The sequence below is a fragment of the Chenopodium album genome, chromosome 13 (assembly GCF_948465745.1).
Source record: "Chenopodium album chromosome 13, dcCheAlbu1.1, whole genome shotgun sequence".
NCBI lineage: Eukaryota > Viridiplantae > Streptophyta > Magnoliopsida > Caryophyllales > Amaranthaceae > Chenopodium > Chenopodium album.
In genome coordinates this window covers 48872492-48893254 of record NC_137846.1, presented here as the reverse complement: position 1 = coordinate 48893254, position 20763 = coordinate 48872492, and the positions used below count along the sequence as shown (strand labels likewise).

The following is a 20763-nucleotide window of genomic DNA, read 5'->3' as shown; positions in this document are numbered from 1 at the left end:
TACTTCTTCTGTAAGTGTGTTGTAATGTCCAAGCTTGTCAACAAACAAGTTCCAAGCCTCACCTTCCGGCAGAACTTTTGCCTTGATGGTAAAGTCTTTGCATCCCATTTCTTGACACACTTTAGATGAACGACTGCTTAAAATGATCTTGCAACAGCTGTCTTTAAGAGGAAATTCGATATCCTTTCCCAAAAATGGATTCCATTTCCACATGTCATCTAAGAAAAGTATTGTCGGGCTCATTTTGGATAATCGTTCGTGTAAAATAGCTGCTCTCTTCCTATCATCACCTTCTCCAGAGAGGTCCACACCAAGCTCTTTAGCAATTTCATTTCTCAGTTTGTGCTCATCACAACTTTGCGTGACAGATACCCAATAAGGACGTCCAAAGGTGTCCTGTTTCAGGAGCTCATTATATATCGACCTCAACATAGTAGTTTTCCCTACACCACCCATCCCATACACACCAATAATGCAGCTTTCATTAGTTTTCAACCATTCAAGAATAGTTGCAGTATTCAATGCAAACATTTTCCCTGCTGGATTCTTTGACGGGAGCAGAAGTTTTATTGGGCTATGATCAGGCAATACATATCCATGCGGAAAGTGACCCCACTGTAACAGTTCATCAACTTGTGAAGTGAAGTTTTCTATGCTCTGATCATCTGTTGCTATGTTTTGAACCTCGTCTCTAATTTTATCTACAGCTGTTAACCAGTGTTGAACCTCCAGTCTTCGCATCTTTTTTGGCTGAATCTCATCGTGCTCAACTTCTTTACAAACATCAAGGGCTCGAGAAAATAGTCTATTTGTTTTGAATTTCAGAGCCCACTTCTTATGACAGACAGAAGAATCATTAGATAATAGCCAATCCGAGTGACATATGGGCTGGGAACTGGAAGCTGAAGAAGACCCTTGCTCGTGATCATAAATCACCATGCTTTCATGAGTTGTTTTTCTTTTCTTGTTTCCTGGCTGATCGTCATCATGCTCAAGCTCTTTATCATTAACACCAGATACTTGAGCAGAGTTACTGAATAGCAAACTTCCAACCCAACTTATAAATTTGCTGAATCCCATGTAATTGCTTAAGATTTTGGCGCACTGTCTCTCATTACTTTCTTCGGTTTCTTTCTTGCAGTGCTAGAGTGAGAAAGAGTCAAAATCAGTAATCAAAACATCTTTGAAAGAGAGCCATGTGTAATAACTTGGCTTATAACTCTCTTAACTATGAAAGGTTCACCATTAAAAACACACATCAGATCATGCACTTGATGGTTGAACATTAAGAATAAAACTTCAAAGCAACTAATTAAGATCATAAGGTTCACAGTTTATGAAAAATTCTCACAGAAGGAAATGTAAATGTAGGTATAATGTTGTAGGGAAATGATTGCACAATTTCTCAGTCATTACTTCTAGTGAACTATGATCACTATTATCTTCACAGATTCCATTATATTTCAAGATGACACAAAATATCGTTAAGACCAATGACAAATCCATTGGAGTTTATCAGAGTAATTCCAATCATAGTCGCTAGTTCGCTACCATATACAAAGTATTTAAGAATTATGGCTTAATTTATCAGCCTTAGGGAATTGGAAAAAATTTAGGAAAACTGTACTGTATATATATATATATATATATATATATATATATATATATATAATGAAATGATTTGATGGACCTTCATAACATGAGAAGATTAAATAAAAGTTTAGAGGAAGGGTAATGTAATTTCTCAGGACATGAAGCAACTTTAAGAAGAAAATGGCGACTAAAATAGGATACAAAAAAGGGAATTACTAGTAAATGGTGTACCTCTAGCTGTCTTGACCTTTTTCACATTTTTAAGCAAATCCGAATAAACTACTGTAACCATGCTTTAAAAACGGGCTAAAATTACGTTGAAGTCATGCCTCAGGATCAGCTCTGGATATTACAGTATAAAATGGAACATGATGAATAGCCTATAGCAGAAGAAAAAACCAGTTATATATGAGAAATCAGGCAATCAGTAAGTAATAGATTGAGTGTTTTAAACAAAATTATCCAACTATATCTCAGCCATTTTGAGTATGGAGCAAAAGAAAATGGAAATGCGAAAACACAAATTGATTTTACTGTGATTACTGAAAGATATTGCTTTACAGTTGAAACCACACTGATGAAATCATGAAATGAAACTTAAAAACCCTGCCAAATAAGACTTCAGAGGGGTGAAATAATCTCCCCTGCCTAATCTTCTGAATGTATTAATCCTTTTTTATTTTCTTTAACTATATCAGTATAATTAAACAATTCCTCACTCCTTATCGTCTAGTGAACTATGATTACAAATATTGTCATGATTGGCATATTGTGCTTTTGACTATGAAAAGTTTCAAGTGAACTTTTTTTGGTTCATTCCAAAGAATTAATTGACAGTGGGAATAACACAATTAAATCAATGACTTAAAGGTCACTTAAAATATAATAAGTACACCCTCTGCTTTGGAAAATTCTACTATGGTCCACTTTATTTGGACCATCGCTATACTAAATTATCATTGGTCGATTTTTTATTTATTTTTTTACCTTGGTCAAACCTTATTTTTAGTTATTTCCTTTTTTAATTCTTTTTTTATTTTCCAAAATTTAATTACCGAATTTACGAAAATCATTTTAATTACATTTTCGAAATTTAATTATTAAAATCAGATTTTAATAAAATTTAAAAAAACGATTAAATTAAAAAAATCAAAATAAAAAAAAATTTCATCAATGTTCTTCATAGTTCATCAATGTTTTTCAAGTTTTTTCATTCATGGATGAAATTAAACATGAACGCATGATCTATGTCCATTAAATTCACTCGCGCATCAAAAACGAATAACAATATGGACCGATTTTAAAAGAAAATGCGAAATTTTAAGATATTAAAAAGTTATAGTCGTTGCGAATTTGGGCAGCGATTTAAATCCCTAAATAATAGGTTTGGATTGTACTAAATCAGTCAACGTTTGCAAAAACGGTGATTTTATGGAATCGAAATAACAATTTTTAAGTTTTACGATAATCGGGGTTTTTCATGAACAACTGAAAAAGAAATTGGTAGAGGAATAATCGGTCGTTGGACGATCACCCTAAAACCAAACAATATTTCTACCTAAACCAACCTAAGACAAGTCTAGGGTAAGTAGAGGATCGTATCCACAGGGAATGGGTAAGTACACCGAGAGTATGAAACGGTTGCAATCTAGTTCGGTCACAAATTGGGGGTTTTGATTAGATAACTACTATGGAGACAAACACTAGGGGGGAATAGGGATCGACTCCAACCAGACCAACGGATCAAATCAATAGGCAAGCACGAACACAAATTGGGTGATAGAGAGGGCACTCAACGTTACCTTCTTTCGAAGCCACAACACTAAGCATTCCTAAGCCAAACTCAACTAACAAGATAGGCCAACCAAGTCTTAACAATGAGAAGTAGACTACTAACTCGGGTTTGTCTTTCGATCGGTCCAAGAAAGCATTAAAGCACAAGCAATTGAGATTTCTCACCTAATTGTTGCAACTAAGACTACTACATCATTCAAACAAGGAACCATAATCAAGAGGAGATTAGCATAACCATATAAGAAAAGGCTCACAACTAGACTTCATCTCTCAATGCAAGCATAGAAGTGAATACATGAGCAATAAGTGGCCATCCAATTACACATGCAATTAACCATCTCTTTAACAATCAATTATCAATCCAAAATGAACATGCAAGCACAAACATCAATCAACCCATGGCTTGGTTGGGTCTTCACCCAACCCCTAGCTAATTAACTACTCACTAAACATGGTGAGGGACATCAAAACAACAAGTTCTAATCCAAACATTAAGTTAACAAGTTAAGAGGAGTAGTAGGAAATAAGTAGATTGGACATGCAACAACAATTAAGCAAGATCAAGAGAGAAATTAACAATTCGAAGTAAATAAAAACTGAAATTAAAGAGTAAGAGATAGAGGAAAGAGATTACTTAAAATGCTTCAAAGTTGAGAAATTGTTGAATTCAAGAGGACAATCTTCAATTAATCTACTACAATGATTGAGTTGAGAAGTTCTAAGCTAATAAATGAGGGTTGAGAGAACTGAGGGCCTAAGAAAACTAAAAGGAAAAGAAGATCCAGAAAACTGAAGCCAAGGGTCGTATTTATATGCCCAAAAGTTACATCGTAAAATCCGTCAAAATCGAGCTTCAGAACAGAAGGAGCGCCCGCTCCTATAAGGAGGAGCGCCCGCTCCTGGGTGTGGAGCGCCCGCTCCTGGGCTCTCTGCACGCCCTCTCCTCTTGCACCAGTTTGAGGCAGTTTGTAGGAAAACAGGGAGGAGCGCCCGCTCCTAAATAGGTGCACACCCGCTCCTAAAAGTGCAGGGGAGGCAGAATGTGGCAGTTCAGGCAGGAGCGCCCGCTCCTAAAAGGCTGCACGCCCGCTCCTGCTTTCCTTTGCTTCCAAAGAGTATTTCTTCATGCGTATGCTATTAGCCCATTTTTCATCGTACCTACAAGCACGAGCACACACATAAAAAGAAGCGGGGAAGCTAAAAGATGCAAATTAGCACAAGAGGAGTTAGAAAAAGGGATTAAAGTAGGGGAAAGAGTACAAAATTGTGTTTTAAAAAGCCATGATAAGTGGACAAATAAAACACTTATCAAATTCCCCCAAGCTAGCCAATTGCTTGTCCCTAAGCAATTCACTTGGCGCAAAAGAAACCAACCGCTCAAAGAAAAGCACATGTAAAGATAAAAGAATCCTTAAGCAATAAAAACTCGAGTATGAGGTATATGCCTAAGATCAACCACGGTCATGACTAGCCAAGGCCTAGCTAACCTTCCCGAATGTACTCAACTTTGGTCCATTCAACCAATCTTACCGCGTCCCCAACACAAAGTTCAAATTCCCCTTAATGGTAGTGTCTCATGACTCCTCGAAGGAGCCGGAAGAAAAATAAACAAAAGAAGGCTTAGAACACTCGACATCTCAATGATAAGTACCCTCTCCATATGCTTGTGAACCAACTCCCTCCACCGACTATGGCTTCAACTACTCTACTAACATTACAAGACTCAAGGATTACGGCACAAAGTTAAGGCATAGAGAAAACTAGAAGTGCTTTGCAATTAAAGTCAAGCTAAGATATATAACACTAAGAGCAAACCTAAAGAGGCTTCTGACTTTGACCCGTTACAAACTATGAATAAACTTGAAACAAAAATGCACCCCCAAGCTTGTTTAATTGCTAGGGTGGTGGCTATTCATCACTTCTTTTTCTTTCTTTCTTTCTCTATTTTTTTTCTTTTTTTTCCTTTTTTTTTTTTTTCTTTTTTTTTTTTTTTTTTTTTTTTTCAAACTTGGCATTTACATCACAAACTATTATTTATAACAACTTAAAGATTGAACTAATGAAACAAGAATGACATGCCTTAACTTTGTGCGAATGAACAATACATAACAACCTTCATAATCACTAAGAGTAGTTTAGGCCGCGATCTTGGGAGTTAAGACTCAAGTTCTCGATCTAGGTACTAAATCAAAGAGGATCCTTGCCACTCATTCAAAATGTAGTAGGCTTGAAAAATATTACAACCTCACTTTTGGGAACAATGTGGGATCAACTACTACCTTTCGGGGTTCAAATTCCTTCGATATGGGCGACACCTTCTTACCACAATCCTAGACTTTTGGTTTCGTACATTCGGTAAGGTTATTCTCACACTAGCCTAAACTAGCCAATTCTATGTTCAACCAAGGGCATCTAAACCATACTCGAAATTTTATTACCAAAAGAAAGCAAATATCCATCACATGCAATCCAATATCATCATTGAGGACTATTCTAAAAGCAAAAATTTTTTTTTTTTTTTTTTTTTTTTTTTTTTTTTTTTTTTTTAAGGGGTAAAGGGACTAAAAGGAAAATATAAACAAGAAAAGAAGGGAAGGAGTTACCATTGATCTTGATGTAGTAGTGTCTCTTATATACAAGGTGATAAAAGAGTAGTGATTAGTAGCAAAGCAAACAAGGACTATTATGAGTGGATCATACACATACGAGTTAAACAATCATTCCACAATTCATAAATAAATCGTCATTTGCAAAACTAGGACAATTATATCACAAGCTCACTTGAATTCATTTTACCATCAAAGACACTAGTCGAATCATCAAGCCAAATGACTACAAGCAAAGATAATATATACAAAGTCTAAACTAATTAAAGGAAACACAATCTTTTTTCTCTCTTTTTTTTTTTTTTTTTTTTTTTTTTTTTTTTTTAGAGGAGGGGAAAGAGGTACTAGCTAAAGAATTTGGATTAAGGGAGGAGGAACTAGCTAAAGAATATTAGGAGAGGGAAGGAGAAGAGGAAGGAAGGAGAAACTAACTAAAGAATTTGGATTAAGGGCTTTGGATTTTTGGGTTTTGGGTTTTCTCGTTGTGAAGGGGATGAGGATGTTTGAGGTTCACTTGTTTTTCTTTTCTTAATCCCTCCAATGAATTTCTTCATTTTTTTTTTCTTTTAGTTTGGAAAAGGGGTAATTAGGAAAAACACTTAACAACAAACAACTCCACACACACCCTTAACTTCAAACCCCCTTTAAAAATCCAAAAGTACCTGTTCCACAACACAACCAACAATATATTCCAACACAAAAATTCCAACAACAATGCACTTCACTAATTTCACACAACCACATTCACAAAATCACAATGTTTATGTAATTTTCAATCACAATTTCAACTATTCTAAAAATCATTCACAATTTTCTCTAACAATTCTCCATAAACAACAATAATTGTTCAATTCCAACCAATCATGCAATCAACTACACAATTTGTATGAAATAAACAATAATTAAGAAAATTTGAAAAAGAAAGTTGAGTAGAGAAGTGGATTATACCAAATAGAGTATGAAAATACTCTAAAATCCTCCAAAACTACCCAAATTTGCTCCTCCTTCTTCAAGCTTTCACCTTCTTGCTCTTGTTCTTCAATGGAGATTTTGTGGGTTTTCGAATTTTTGACCAAATTTGTGAATTTTTGTGATTTTTAGAAAGAGAATTGGAAGGAGAGTAAGAATTTGTAAATTTTGAGTGAAAAAAAATGAAGGATTGATGATGATTTTGATGAGAGAATGTAGAGAAGATGGGGTTTTTAGAGTGAGAAAGAGGTGGGTAAAGAGGAGAGAGAAGATGAATATGGGTAAATGAGAGGTGGAGAATGAGAGAGAGTAAAAAGAGATAAGGAAAAAAAATCTCTCTTTTTTTTTAACACGGCAGGGGTGGAGCGCCCGCTCCGGTAGAGTGGAGCGCCCGCTCCTGCCTTTGGAGGAACTTACTGCCTCCTTTTCGACAGTAGGAGCGGGCGTGCAGGGTGTTAGGAGCGCCCGCTCCTACAATTTTTGAAGTTCCTGCCAGTTTTTCCAAAACTCAAAATTTTTTTTTTTTTTTTTTTTTTTTCGAGAGCTGAATATAGGAGCGGGCGTGCACGGTGTTAGGAGCGCCCGCTCCTACAATTTATGAAGTTCCTGCCCAATTCTTGATATAGAGGAGCGGGCGTGCACTCCTTCAGGAGCGCCCGCTCCTAAACTTGCTGGAGTTCCTGCCTTAATTGCTGCTAGTAGGAGCGGGCGTGCTGGGATTGAGGAGCGCCCGCTCCTAACTGGAGCCTCAAATCTTCCTTTTTTTCTTTTCTCCAAGCAAATTACCTATATCAAAACAAAACACTAAACAAAGCATTCAAAATGTTAAGTGTTAGTTTAAGCTCTTTCATCTCTCTCTCTCGTTTTTTTTTTTTTTTTTTTTTTTTATAGTAAAAACAAAAATACTCGGGTTGCCTCCCGGGAGCGCTTCTTTAACGTCACTAGCTTGACGCAAATTCGAAAAATATCCTCAAGGTGGGATAAAGTTCGAAACCAAATTGTCACCATTGTTTTCATTGTTACAACTCGCCATCTTGGGCAAAACCAAATTGTTTTCTTGACTAACACCTACAACAAATTCATTTTCATCGTTTTTCTTTGAATCCTTCTTCTTCCTTTTTCTCTTTGACTTTCCTTTCCTCTTCTTCTTGGAAGCCTTGATGTCACCCTCTTCATCCTTGTGAGCATCGGACTCACCTTCTTCAAGCATAGTCTTGAGGCAAGCAAGCATGGCAATCACCTCATCAAACCTATCCAAACCTTGCTTTGACTCATGGACATTGAAAAGAGGGTTAGTAGCACAAAGCATTCTCAACATATGCAAATCATTATCACTAATAGCATCTAAGGTCCTGCAATCTTTCATGGGGGAAGGACATCCTCTCTTGGGGTCAATAGTAAGACAAAATTCATCATCACCCACATTTAATGTGAGTTTTCCTTCCCTTACATCAATGATTGCACCACCCGTTGCTAAGAAAGGCCGACCTAGGATAATAGGGGTGAGGGCATCTTCCGTCATTCCTAGCACAATAAAATCAACCGGAATGGTGAAATTACCTACCTTGAGAGGAACATCCTCAACCTTACCCTTAGGGAATTTGGTGGATCCATCGGCAAGTTGAAGAGTGACATGAGTGGGTACCAAACCACCTATACCAAGCTTCTCATAAACCGAAAAAGGCATCAAACTCACACTAGCTCCTAGATCACATAGGGCATTTTCAAAGGAAACGTTCTTGATAGAGCAAGGAATAGAGAAACTTCCGGGATCTTTTAGTTTAGTGGGAGAGTGGTTTTTGATAATTGCACTACAATTTTCGGTTAAGCTCACCGTGGTGGACTCACTCATGACAACCATCTCATCCTCACTTGACTTAGACTCCTCACATTGTTTTCCTTCTCTAACCTCCTCATTTTCACTCTCTTTTTGCAAGCTCATGGGTGGAGTTTCATCTATGCTAGTCCCACATCTAGTTATGATTGCCTTACAATGTTCTTCTTGACTAGGCGAAGAGGTGCTAGAATTGTTGCTTTTAAGTGCATTAACTAGTTGAGTTAATTGAGTTTCTAGCATCTTATTGTGAACTTGCACTTGCTTGATAGACTCCTCTAAGTCATTGGTTTTCTTGGTTTGAGCATTAACAAATTTTTCCATTGTTGCTTCTAGACTTGACTTAGGAGGGGGAGCTTGAAGTTGGAGAGGAGGTTGAGGGATAGGAGCAAGGGTAGGTCTATTTCCTCCATTAAAACCGGGTGGGTTATGATTAGACGAATATTGACCTCTTTGGTGATACCTATTGTCATTTTGTTGATTTACTTGGTTGTTTGACACATAGTTACCATTACCTTGGTTCCTATAGTTTCCTTGATTATTTTGAACATTTCTTTGGCCACTATATTGACCTTGACCATTTCCTTGGGTTTGGCCCCCTTTCCAACCAAAGTTTGGGTGATGTTTCCATCCCTCGTTATAGGTGTTGGAATAAGGGTCATACCTAGGATTGGTTTGACCATTGTTAATTGCATTTACTTGTTCCATGGAAGGGGTAGGGGAACATGCATCATTTAGCAAATAGCATTCCGAAGTCACATGATCATCACTTCCACAAGCATCACAAGACATCATTTGTATTGACATGTTATCATTTAAAGAACAAGATGCATGCGAATTTTGGCGTGGGGAAGGGGATAGAGAAGAGGATTGCAATTGATCAAACTTAGAAGATAAAGCATCTAATTTTGAATTAATCATGTTTATAGCATTTACCTCATACTTTCCTCCTTTCTTGGAAGTGCTTCTCTCATCGGGGCTCCAATCGGTGTAGTTTTGAACTACATCCTCTATGATCTTTAGTGCCTCCGTGGGTGGCTTGTTCATGATAGGTCCTCCCGATGCTCCATCCAAGAGTATGCGGTCCGATCTCAAGAGACCTCTATAAAACCCATGGAGCAAGAGCCAATCTTCCATGCCATGGTGGGGGCATTGTTGTTGGTAGCTCTTGAATCTCTCCCAAGCATCACAGAGGGATTCGTCGGGCTCTTGTTGGAAGTTAGATATCTTGGACCTCAACTCCGCCGTTTTCCCAAGAGGTATGAACCTCCCAAGGAATGCCGAAGTCACCTCATTCCAAGTATTCAATGAGTTTGGAGGCAATCTATCAAGCCAATCACTTGCCTTGCCCGTTAAAGAGAATTTGAACATGCTTAAGAGAATGTACTCCGGAGTCACCCCATTTGCCTTCACGGTGCTACAATACCGTGTGAATTGCTTGAGATGTGCAATGGGATCTTCATGCTTTGCCCCGGAGAATTGATGACCCTCAATCAAGGTGATAAGGGCGGGCCTTATCTCGAAATTATTTGCTTCGGTAGTGGGAGTAACAATCCCACTTGCTTCTTGATACGGAGGAGGAACACCAAATTCTCTCAAAGTCTTATTTGGAAGAGCCATCTCAAATTGGTGAAGAGGTGGAGAAGTTGGAGAATTTGTCCTTGGTGACTCTAGTGGAATGGTTTCTCTACTAGTCTCACTAGAACTAGATTGATCGGACTCAACTACCACTTGTGGCTCACTTGATGTGGCACCACTAGCTTTCGCCCTCTTTTCTCTTCGATTTGCCCTTACTACTTTTTCAAGCTCAAGATTCAACGGCACTAGAGGAAGTGTCCTATTGCTGCGTTTGGGCATAAACAAAGAAGACTAGAAGAGAGATTAGTAGGTTAGTCAAAGAAAACAGAGAAAAATAAAACTATACAAATGAACTAGTCTCACATATCTCATAAGTAACTCAATGCTTAACGCCAGTCCCCGGCAACGGCGCCATTTTGGTAGAGGAATAATCGGTCGTTGGACGATCACCCTAAAACCAAACAATATTTCTACCTAAACCAACCTAAGACAAGTCTAGGGTAAGTAGAGGATCGTATCCACAGGGAATGGGTAAGTACACCGAGAGTATGAAACGGTTGCAATCTAGTTCGGTCACAAATTGGGGGTTTTGATTAGATAACTACTATGGAGACAAACACTAGGGGGGAATAGGGATCGACTCCAACCAGACCAACGGATCAAATCAATAGGCAAGCACGAACACAAATTGGGTGATAGAGAGGGCACTCAACGTTACCTTCTTTCGAAGCCACAACACTAAGCATTCCTAAGCCAAACTCAACTAACAAGATAGGCCAACCAAGTCTTAACAATGAGAAGTAGACTACTAACTCGGGTTTGTCTTTCGATCGGTCCAAGAAAGCATTAAAGCACAAGCAATTGAGATTTCTCACCTAATTGTTGCAACTAAGACTACTACATCATTCAAACAAGGAACCATAATCAAGAGGAGATTAGCATAACCATATAAGAAAAGGCTCACAACTAGACTTCATCTCTCAATGCAAGCATAGAAGTGAATACATGAGCAATAAGTGGCCATCCAATTACACATGCAATTAACCATCTCTTTAACAATCAATTATCAATCCAAAATGAACATGCAAGCACAAACATCAATCAACCCATGGCTTGGTTGGGTCTTCACCCAACCCCTAGCTAATTAACTACTCACTAAACATGGTGAGGGACATCAAAACAACAAGTTCTAATCCAAACATTAAGTTAACAAGTTAAGAGGAGTAGTAGGAAATAAGTAGATTGGACATGCAACAACAATTAAGCAAGATCAAGAGAGAAATTAACAATTCGAAGTAAATAAAAACTGAAATTAAAGAGTAAGAGATAGAGGAAAGAGATTACTTAAAATGCTTCAAAGTTGAGAAATTGTTGAATTCAAGAGGACAATCTTCAATTAATCTACTACAATGATTGAGTTGAGAAGTTCTAAGCTAATAAATGAGGGTTGAGAGAACTGAGGGCCTAAGAAAACTAAAAGGAAAAGAAGATCCAGAAAACTGAAGCCAAGGGTCGTATTTATATGCCCAAAAGTTACATCGTAAAATCCGTCAAAATCGAGCTTCAGAACAGAAGGAGCGCCCGCTCCTATAAGGAGGAGCGCCCGCTCCTGGGTGTGGAGCGCCCGCTCCTGGGCTCTCTGCACGCCCTCTCCTCTTGCACCAGTTTGAGGCAGTTTGTAGGAAAACAGGGAGGAGCGCCCGCTCCTAAATAGGTGCACACCCGCTCCTAAAAGTGTAGGGGAGGCAGAATGTGGCAGTTCAGGCAGGAGCGCCCGCTCCTAAAAGGCTGCACGCCCGCTCCTGCTTTCCTTTGCTTCCAAAGAGTATTTCTTCATGCGTATGCTATTAGCCCATTTTTCATCGTACCTACAAGCACGAGCACACACATAAAAAGAAACGGGGAAGCCAAAAGATGCAAATTAGCACAAGAGGAGTTAGAAAAAGGGATTAAAGTAGGGGAAAGAGTACAAAATTGTGTTTTAAAAAGCCATGATAAGTGGACAAATAAAACACTTATCAGAAATCTATCGCATCATTATTTTTTCAAAACCTTGTTTGATCCAAAAAAACGGAAATCGAAATTGAAATCTTGTTTGTGTAAAATGTTTTACCCAAATAAAGGATTAGACATTACCTGTTATGAAAATTGTAATTATTAAAATCATATGACATTAAGTTCTTTTGGACATTATCAATTACTGATTTATAATTCATTAATATATATCTTGTTATCTTCTTAAATTGGTAATCTACGTTCTTCAAGATAATCTGATAAGAAAACGTATGATTTTTCTTCGAAACGCTGTATGATCCAAAAAAAAGGAGACCAAATTACAAATCGTATTTTTGTATAAGGAATTTACCCACATACGGATAGGACATTACCTATTATATACATTTTAAATATTAAACGATTATGACCATACGTTATGTTAGAAATAACCAATTATTTTAAAGTACTTTACGACCTTTGCAAAATATTTGTAGATAAACATGTACAAAAATTAAAATGAATCTATTTTAACGATTACATATAAAAAAAAATGATGGAATCAATATCTTTTAAGATATCTTTTAACATTAGAAATATTATTTAAAAAACATTTTAATCACCAATTATAATAAGGATAGTTTCCTAATTTCTTATCTTATTATTATTGTATAGAAGATTTTAAAATCAGTATAATTTTCAAATTTCAAAAGATTATATTATAATATTTTCTAAATATTAGAATATATATCTTATTGATTCTGTCGACATATACTATGACTTTGTAAAATTATTGATTTGTATCACGCCTAGAATTATGGTAATATACATCTTTAATAATGCAATAAACATTGAATGTTTGATAGACAATCGTGTAAAATGAATTTTAAAAAGATAAAATTTGGTAAATAGAATATTAATAAATCTTAGGATAATAGCTTATTTACTTTCCCTCAAATTTTAGATTTTCCTAAGATTTTGTTATTTCGTCACGCAATTTGGTTAATAGAATATTAACAAAATCTTAGGATGAAAACTTAAGTACTTTCCCTCAAAAAAAGATAAAATTAGGAAAATACCATAATTTAATTAAGGTTTATGATTTTAAATCTATCTTATTTTCTGTAAGGAAACACTTAAAGTCTTTCTTTTCTAAACTAAAATCTGATTTTCAATTTTTATTAATTTTTTTTTTTACATGCTTATCGTAAAATAAAATCAAAATGTTGTTTGCCCTCAACTCCACGTCAAAAAAATCATGAAGTTGGAATTTTTACAATATCCAAAATACATATGGTCATTCGTCAAACTCAAAAAACTTTCTTTTTTTAGGTAATAACCAAAGTTTACATAAGTTAAAACCTGAACTATAAACAGATCACAAAATTCCCACTTGTGTTCTACGTATCAAACAAGTTTTATGAGAAGAAAATTAAAAAAAAATTGCGTCTTCTTCCTCTAATCGATTTGCTCATTATATATCTTTGTATCCTAAAATTGCGTCTTCATCCTTTGATCCATTTGCTCATTATATAGGTTTGGACATTAATTTTTGTTGTTTGGTTTGTGTGATTTGATTTTTTTTTTTTTTTTTTTTTTTTTTTTTTTTTTTGAGGAAGTGTAATTTGAAATTTAAACCATATTTCTATAAGGTAAAAAAAAAATCATATATTTAAAGCAACCAAAATTGGAATTTAGATTAACAATGGAATGTGTTAGATTTAAGATCTATTTTAAAGAATATTGCCTATATGATGGCGGTTGATTGCTTATTTTTAGGAAATATTGTTACTAAATGATACATAAGTTATCCCATATAAATTTTCATCCAAATCTTTTTCAAATATTCTATTATAATATATAACGTCTTATTTAGGAAATAAATCAATGATATACAATAGTGTTGTTATCAGTTATTTTTTATGACACATAAAATATAGACTATAAATTAAAAATGAAACTAAACTAATCAAAAAAAGATACTCGTAGAGTCGTAGTACTAACCATTGGGTAAAAACTAGATACAAAAAATCACATTTAACATGTAACGCTATTTTGACAAATTGGAAAAAGAATATTTTCGATTATCATTTAATGTAACTAAAATACATACGTGTATATTTGAAGCATGATAAGTCCTAATTATAAGGAATACAACTAGCAATAGTATCATGTATTTAGCCTAAATATAAGGGGTTGAATGATGGCTTTCCTAATTTATAAATACAAAAATATATTTAATAAATATAACAATTTGTCATTGTATTCTTTCAAAAAAAAAAAAAAAAAGTTTGCCATGTAGTTGCTCATCTCCATGTTTTTTTTTTTCATTTGGTTATTATATGGGATTCGTCCAATATTTGGATATGACATTACTTATATATTTAGAATTGGTCTCAATCTCCTTAATTATTGTAAAATTATAATAATAACAGAAGACAGTTCATTATTTTTAATTAATAAAGGTGGTTTGATTAAGAGTTAATTTAATTTTGAGGAATATGCGTACAGAAATCAAACCACAATAGCTGATATATAAGTGATCATTGATACCAAACTTGATATATATGTACATTGTGACTTGGCTAGTGAATGAGGATTGAGGGCCACGATCCTATTTGCTATCAATTAAGAAAAATATTAAGATATTAATGCATGCACAGTATGAACTAATAATTAATTAGCAATGTCCAAAATAACATATGGTCGTAGACCAAATAAACAATAATATTGCGTTTTATAGGTAATGTCCTATTAGCATTTGGGTTAATGCCTTATACACAAACAGAATTGAAAACTATATCTTTTTTTTTCGGATCAAACAAGTATTCCAAAACAAAAAACGTTATCTTCTCCAATTTGCTCACAAACCCAAATTTCGAAAAATTGTTTTTTTTTTTTTTAAAAAATTTTCGCATACATATAATGACCGATTTTGCATCCCTTGTTTGCAATTATATCTAATTAACACTTATTGTTTTAGGATTAAAAACAATCTCAGATTCATACATGAATCCAAATTTCGGATGAACTCTTCACATATATATAATATGTAAATCGATGCATATTTTCAATTTTCGTTGATGTGCGAGTGTATTTACGGGACAAAGATTACCATAATGGTGGTTAATCTCATCCATGGATGAACAAACTTGAAGACAATGATGAATAATGAATTGATGAACAATTTTTTGATTTTGATTTTTTTAATTTAATGTTATTTTTTTATTTAATTAAAAACTGATTTTAATAAATAAATTTCGAAAATCATAAAATAATTTTCAGAAATTTAGTAATTATATTTTGAAAAATAAAATTGAATTAAAAAAGGAAAATACTAAAAATAGTGTTTGACCAAGGTTAAAAAAAATTAAAAATTCGGCCAATGATAATTCAATATAGTGATGGTCCAAATAAAGTGGACCATAGTAGAAACATCCCTCTGCTTTAGGATTTTTTTTTTTTTTTTTTTTTTTTTTTTTTTTTTTTTTTTATGGAGATGTACATTCAGACGCCTATGTACAAAATCACTATAGCATCAAACAAGGAGACCTTTGATGTAAAAATTATGATGTGCTACAAGTGATTTAGTTTAGGTTTATAGCTTATTCCTTAATAATCAAATCAAAGATTCCATGTTTATTTCAAGTATGACACAAAAGAACAACATAGGACCAAAATGTCTAATCAATTGGAGTTTACCAGAGCAATACCAATCACAGATGCTTCAATAATATAAGTTATCAAATTTTGGGAACATTGAATAAAGGGAGTATATTGTGTACTTCTAGTTGTCTGACCTTTTTCTCAATTTAAGTAAATCCTACTAATCTGTAAATGAGTCTTAGAAAACGGGCTTTAATCAGAATGAAGCTGTGCTTCAATAACAACTTCCATAAAATACAGTAGAAAATAAAACTGGGTGAATAACCAAGCAGAAGAAAAAACCAGAATATATTTTCAATATTTAACAAAAATTATTCAACTGAATCCCAACCATTTTAAGAGAACAAAAATGCGGAAACACAAAATCAATATTTTTCTAGACAAATTAGGAAGAACATACCTTAAATGAAGGGTACTGCTGTAACTATTCAGACCTTAGTCTGATGAACTAGAAAGATGAAAGTAAATACCAGTAGCAGTGAATGTTATTAAGACATAAATAGGTGAAACATATGTATAGATATCTCCAGAAGACAAAAGTCAGTAAACATAAGTGTCTAAAAGTGGATTAAATTAGTGTCTAAAAGTGGATTAGTGATTGCATTTCCTTGATTTTATGATGAAACTTCTTAGTAATCGCTTAAAAATATTGTTCATCTTTTGCTTTCTGACTTTTGAATCTTTTTTAATTTTATTTTTTTGACAGTGCTACTTTAGTCTTGTCATTTTTTTCATCCCTCATTATTATTTTGACAGTGCTGCACTCACTTATAAATGTAAAATATTATTAATTGTTTTGAATAGTTTTGTACATTTTCAGTACAAGATGGACTTGTTCAACTACAAATGATAATTTGTTCACGAGTGAGGTGGTGTTAATTTGTTCATAATATAAAACACAAAGTACAATCCTACTCTTCCTTTTCATTTTACTTGCTCTAATTTTTATAAAAAAAAAAAAAAAAAAAAAAAAAAAAAAAAAAAAAAAACAAAATCTCTCATAAAAGATGGATGAATAAATAAGACAAGTAAAATGAAAGCGAGATGGATTCAAACAAAGCTGATCTACATTTATCTATATGAAGTATGAACCGATTGTGATCAAGTTACTCATACGTGTAATGGTGGTTGCTCTGTGGTAAAAAATGATTAAGACAAATTCAACGAATATGCAATGAAGTTTGTCTGGAAATAGGTGGGTTCCATTTTAAATATGGAAAGAGAATCTGAAATTTATAAAATAGTTACTATGAAACAATGAAATATACACTATCCTTCATCAGCTTTGGTTGCTCATTTCTTCGTTAGAATTGTTGAGTGTCTCATCCAGTTTCAGATACATCGTCTACTCCCCTTGTAATTCAAATTTTTTTCTTATCTGATTCCGCATCTACATCTTGATAATCCAAAGGCTTTTGCAGTCTCAAAAGATTTCTGGTCAGACATAAGAAAAGGAACATACTTGTGTATAATAACATTTATAATTGGTACAGCCAACAGCACTTTACAAAATATAATTCTTTTCTTTGTATGATAGCTTTGTTGTGTTTATATTATGTTGTCTGTTGAAGACTTGATATAATTTGGGAATACACACGTACAATGCAATTATAATGACTTAAAATTTTCAAAATATCTGCATGGAAGTATATGCATTAATTTTCTTTTATACGAAGTATATGCATTAAGTTATACAAAGTACTTTGTATGAAATAAAACAATGAGAGAAAATAATGATCAAGAATTATACATAGACTCACTACATGAAATAAGGTGAAGAGAACTAATCATAAGACAAGGTGCAGGAAAAACAGAGAAATTCACAAGCACATTTTATTTGAATTTTGATGGGGTTGTACACTTGTACATCTCACTTTCCCACGCAGGGGCGGGGCTAGAAATGCCTACAATTTTGGGGGCCTCTAGTGGATTTTGAACTCTGGTCTTGAGATTATCATGAATACTACATGACCATTGATCCAACTAGTGATTTTTATAATTATTAGTGAAAAAAATTGTATATATACTAATTTTCGGGGCCCTTTTTCTGGGGGCCATGTTCCATCCGCCACCTTGCACCGGCCCAGCCCCGCCACTGTTCCCACAGCCGGTTAAGTTATACAAAATTAAAACAATGAGAGAAGATAACGATCAAGAGTTAGACCCACAGCATGAAATAAGATGAAGAGAACAGATCTTAAGTCAAGGTACTGGAAAAACAGAAATTCTCAAGCATGTCTACAATCGGCTAAATGTTCACCAATCAGGGTTTATCAAGCATAATTGCTTAGAGAGTGCATTTAAAGCTAGTAGAGAAGGATCAAAGATTTCAAACCCAAATAATGTTGGTATCCCAATGCATCCTAATGGCAGCAAACTCATCTTCACCACACAGTGTCCAATTGACCAATTGCGTGCCAAAGGAGTTCCCAAGAAACAATTGAGCAACAATGATTATCAGATAATGAAGCTAAATAGTTGTTCCGGCAAGGGTTGCATATAAGGGAGTAAAGAGTGTATGACACCGAGGAAATGGAAGGCATAACCTATCTTACCATGCAAAATTGTAGGAATGTACCAGGCAGAATCAAGGAAATAGCAAATATGCTGAAAAGATAACACAACATCTATGTATAGAGGAACACTTCAAATGAATCGCCAAAGCATCTACAATTCTACATGCCTCAGGTTCTTGATGTATAAATCAGTACTATTCTAAGTTGGTAGGGTTACTTGAGATAGTGGAAATTCTTAACAAGTTTACTTAAACAAGGTTGTTAAAAAAGAGGAATGATATCAGAATCAATTCAGTACTTCATTAACTCTAGGAATCACATAATCAACAAATGCATATTAGAAGAGAAGTATAAATACACATACCTGCATTTGTTTCATGAATAATAGCTTTAGTAGCTCAGCAAAGATGTTTAAATCATCAAAATTAATAATTATCCAATATAAGCCTAAAGTCTTAAATCAGTTGTGTAGGGAATATTTCAAGCATTATGATAACCCCAAACTTGAACCCCACTGTGATCATACACTAAAGTACGGTGGCGTTCCAAAGGGAAAGACAAAGAGCAAAAAGAGTCGCCAACAAGTTTTAGGAACTTGTAAACCCAAAAGACAATCCAAAAGGACCATCAACTACTCCATAAGGTCTTTAACCAAACAGGGTCCGGGGATGAGGGTACGAATCCAATCTACAAAAGAAAGGACCCGCCCTATAAAACAGGCCTCTACTTTGCTCTGCTCGTATTCATGTGCGCTTTTCGAATAACATACAAACATTATATTAAACCTACCCTATTTATCTATGTTGGTTGAATATTAATACACAAATAATACTATTATTGGCGATCACTTGAATTAAAATCACATTAGCCTAAACCAAATTAATAATTATCTTATTAAGCGTGATTTCAAGTACAAATTCCCTTTAACAATCATAAAAGGTGTGATCAAGCAATAACAATAAAATATAAATAATATCAAGCAACATAATAATAAATCAATAACGATGATAATAGCATGATAAGGCATAATAAAGCTCAATAATAATAGCAAGATCCTAGGCATGATACTAACAAGATTAATAACAAACCCTAGCATGTCACTAAACGATAAAGATCAAAGCTTCAAACCTAACATGGTACTAACATGATATTAGAAAGAGTAAAGGCATCCTAAACATGATTCTGGAAAGCATAAAATAATATCCTAACATGATACTAGCATTAAAAGCATCCTAACATGATACTTGGAATATTAAACAATAATAAGCATGCAGTCTACATTGTGAAAGAAATAGGGAGTAAGCTAATCTACTTACTTTGAAGCCTCGTACCTCTTTCTAATAACAAAATACACAAGTTAGTAAACTTCAATGAAAATAATAAAGAACAATAATTAAATAATTAAATTAAAATCAAATTAAATAAAGTTTTGACTAGTTTTGGACCAAACCCTCAGAAATTATCAACCTTTCACGTCTAGGGCGAAGGCAACTTCGACCTTGGCTAAGAGACTCTAAGTCTTGTGAATGCGGAATATTGTATTTGAAAAGGCTAGTTTAGAAATAGGGAGAAAGAAAGAAAAGAATTAAGTAATTCTTGAGAGGGAATAGAGAGAATTGATGATGAGAGTTGATAGAGAGAATTGATGATTAAAAACAGAGGTCTGATGTGTGACATTTTTGGCACTCATTTGGTTCCTTTTTGGATGATTTTTATTTCATTTTATCTCTCTTTTCTTTAGTTTTCCTTAGTTTTATTCTTGTTTTCTTCATTTTATGCTTTTTGTAGTTAGTTTCTCTTTTTCATGTCTTTTTCTAGCTTACTTGTTATTTTTCTCTTTTACTTGCTTTTTATCCTTTGATTGAAGGTTGTGATTGATTGTCCAAGGATTCCCGGGCTTCCTTTCTATAGTTTTCCATTGATTTTCATGCCTAAAGCTTGTGCAAGAAGTTTCAAGTCAATGAGAGGTTCAAGGAGCATGCTTCAAAGTCTTGTTTATGCCTTCCTCATGGCTCATTTTCTTCAAGAAATTCAAGGAAGTTGCTGCCTACCTTGTCCTCCATCATCATCATCTAGGATGCGTGCACCTCGTGAGCAAGGGCAAAGAAGAAAGGAGGAAGCTGCAGCTATGTGCGGGCGCACTTGAGGAGTGTGCGGCCGCACATCTGTCGTGTGCGGCCGCACATCAGGTGTGTGCGGGCGCACATTCCTGGGT

The 20763-nt window shown here is 34.6% G+C and overlaps 1 non-coding gene across 1 annotated transcript; it reads left to right on the top strand.

Annotated features, from left to right (window-relative positions):
- The first annotated feature begins 9931 nt into the window (after positions 1 to 9931).
- LOC145577176 (small nucleolar RNA R71) lies at positions 9932 to 10038 on the top strand. The gene has a single exon (XR_014098656.1). It is a non-coding gene; the product is annotated as a small nucleolar RNA R71 (small nucleolar RNA).
- Positions 10039 to 20763: the final 10725 nt, after the last annotated feature.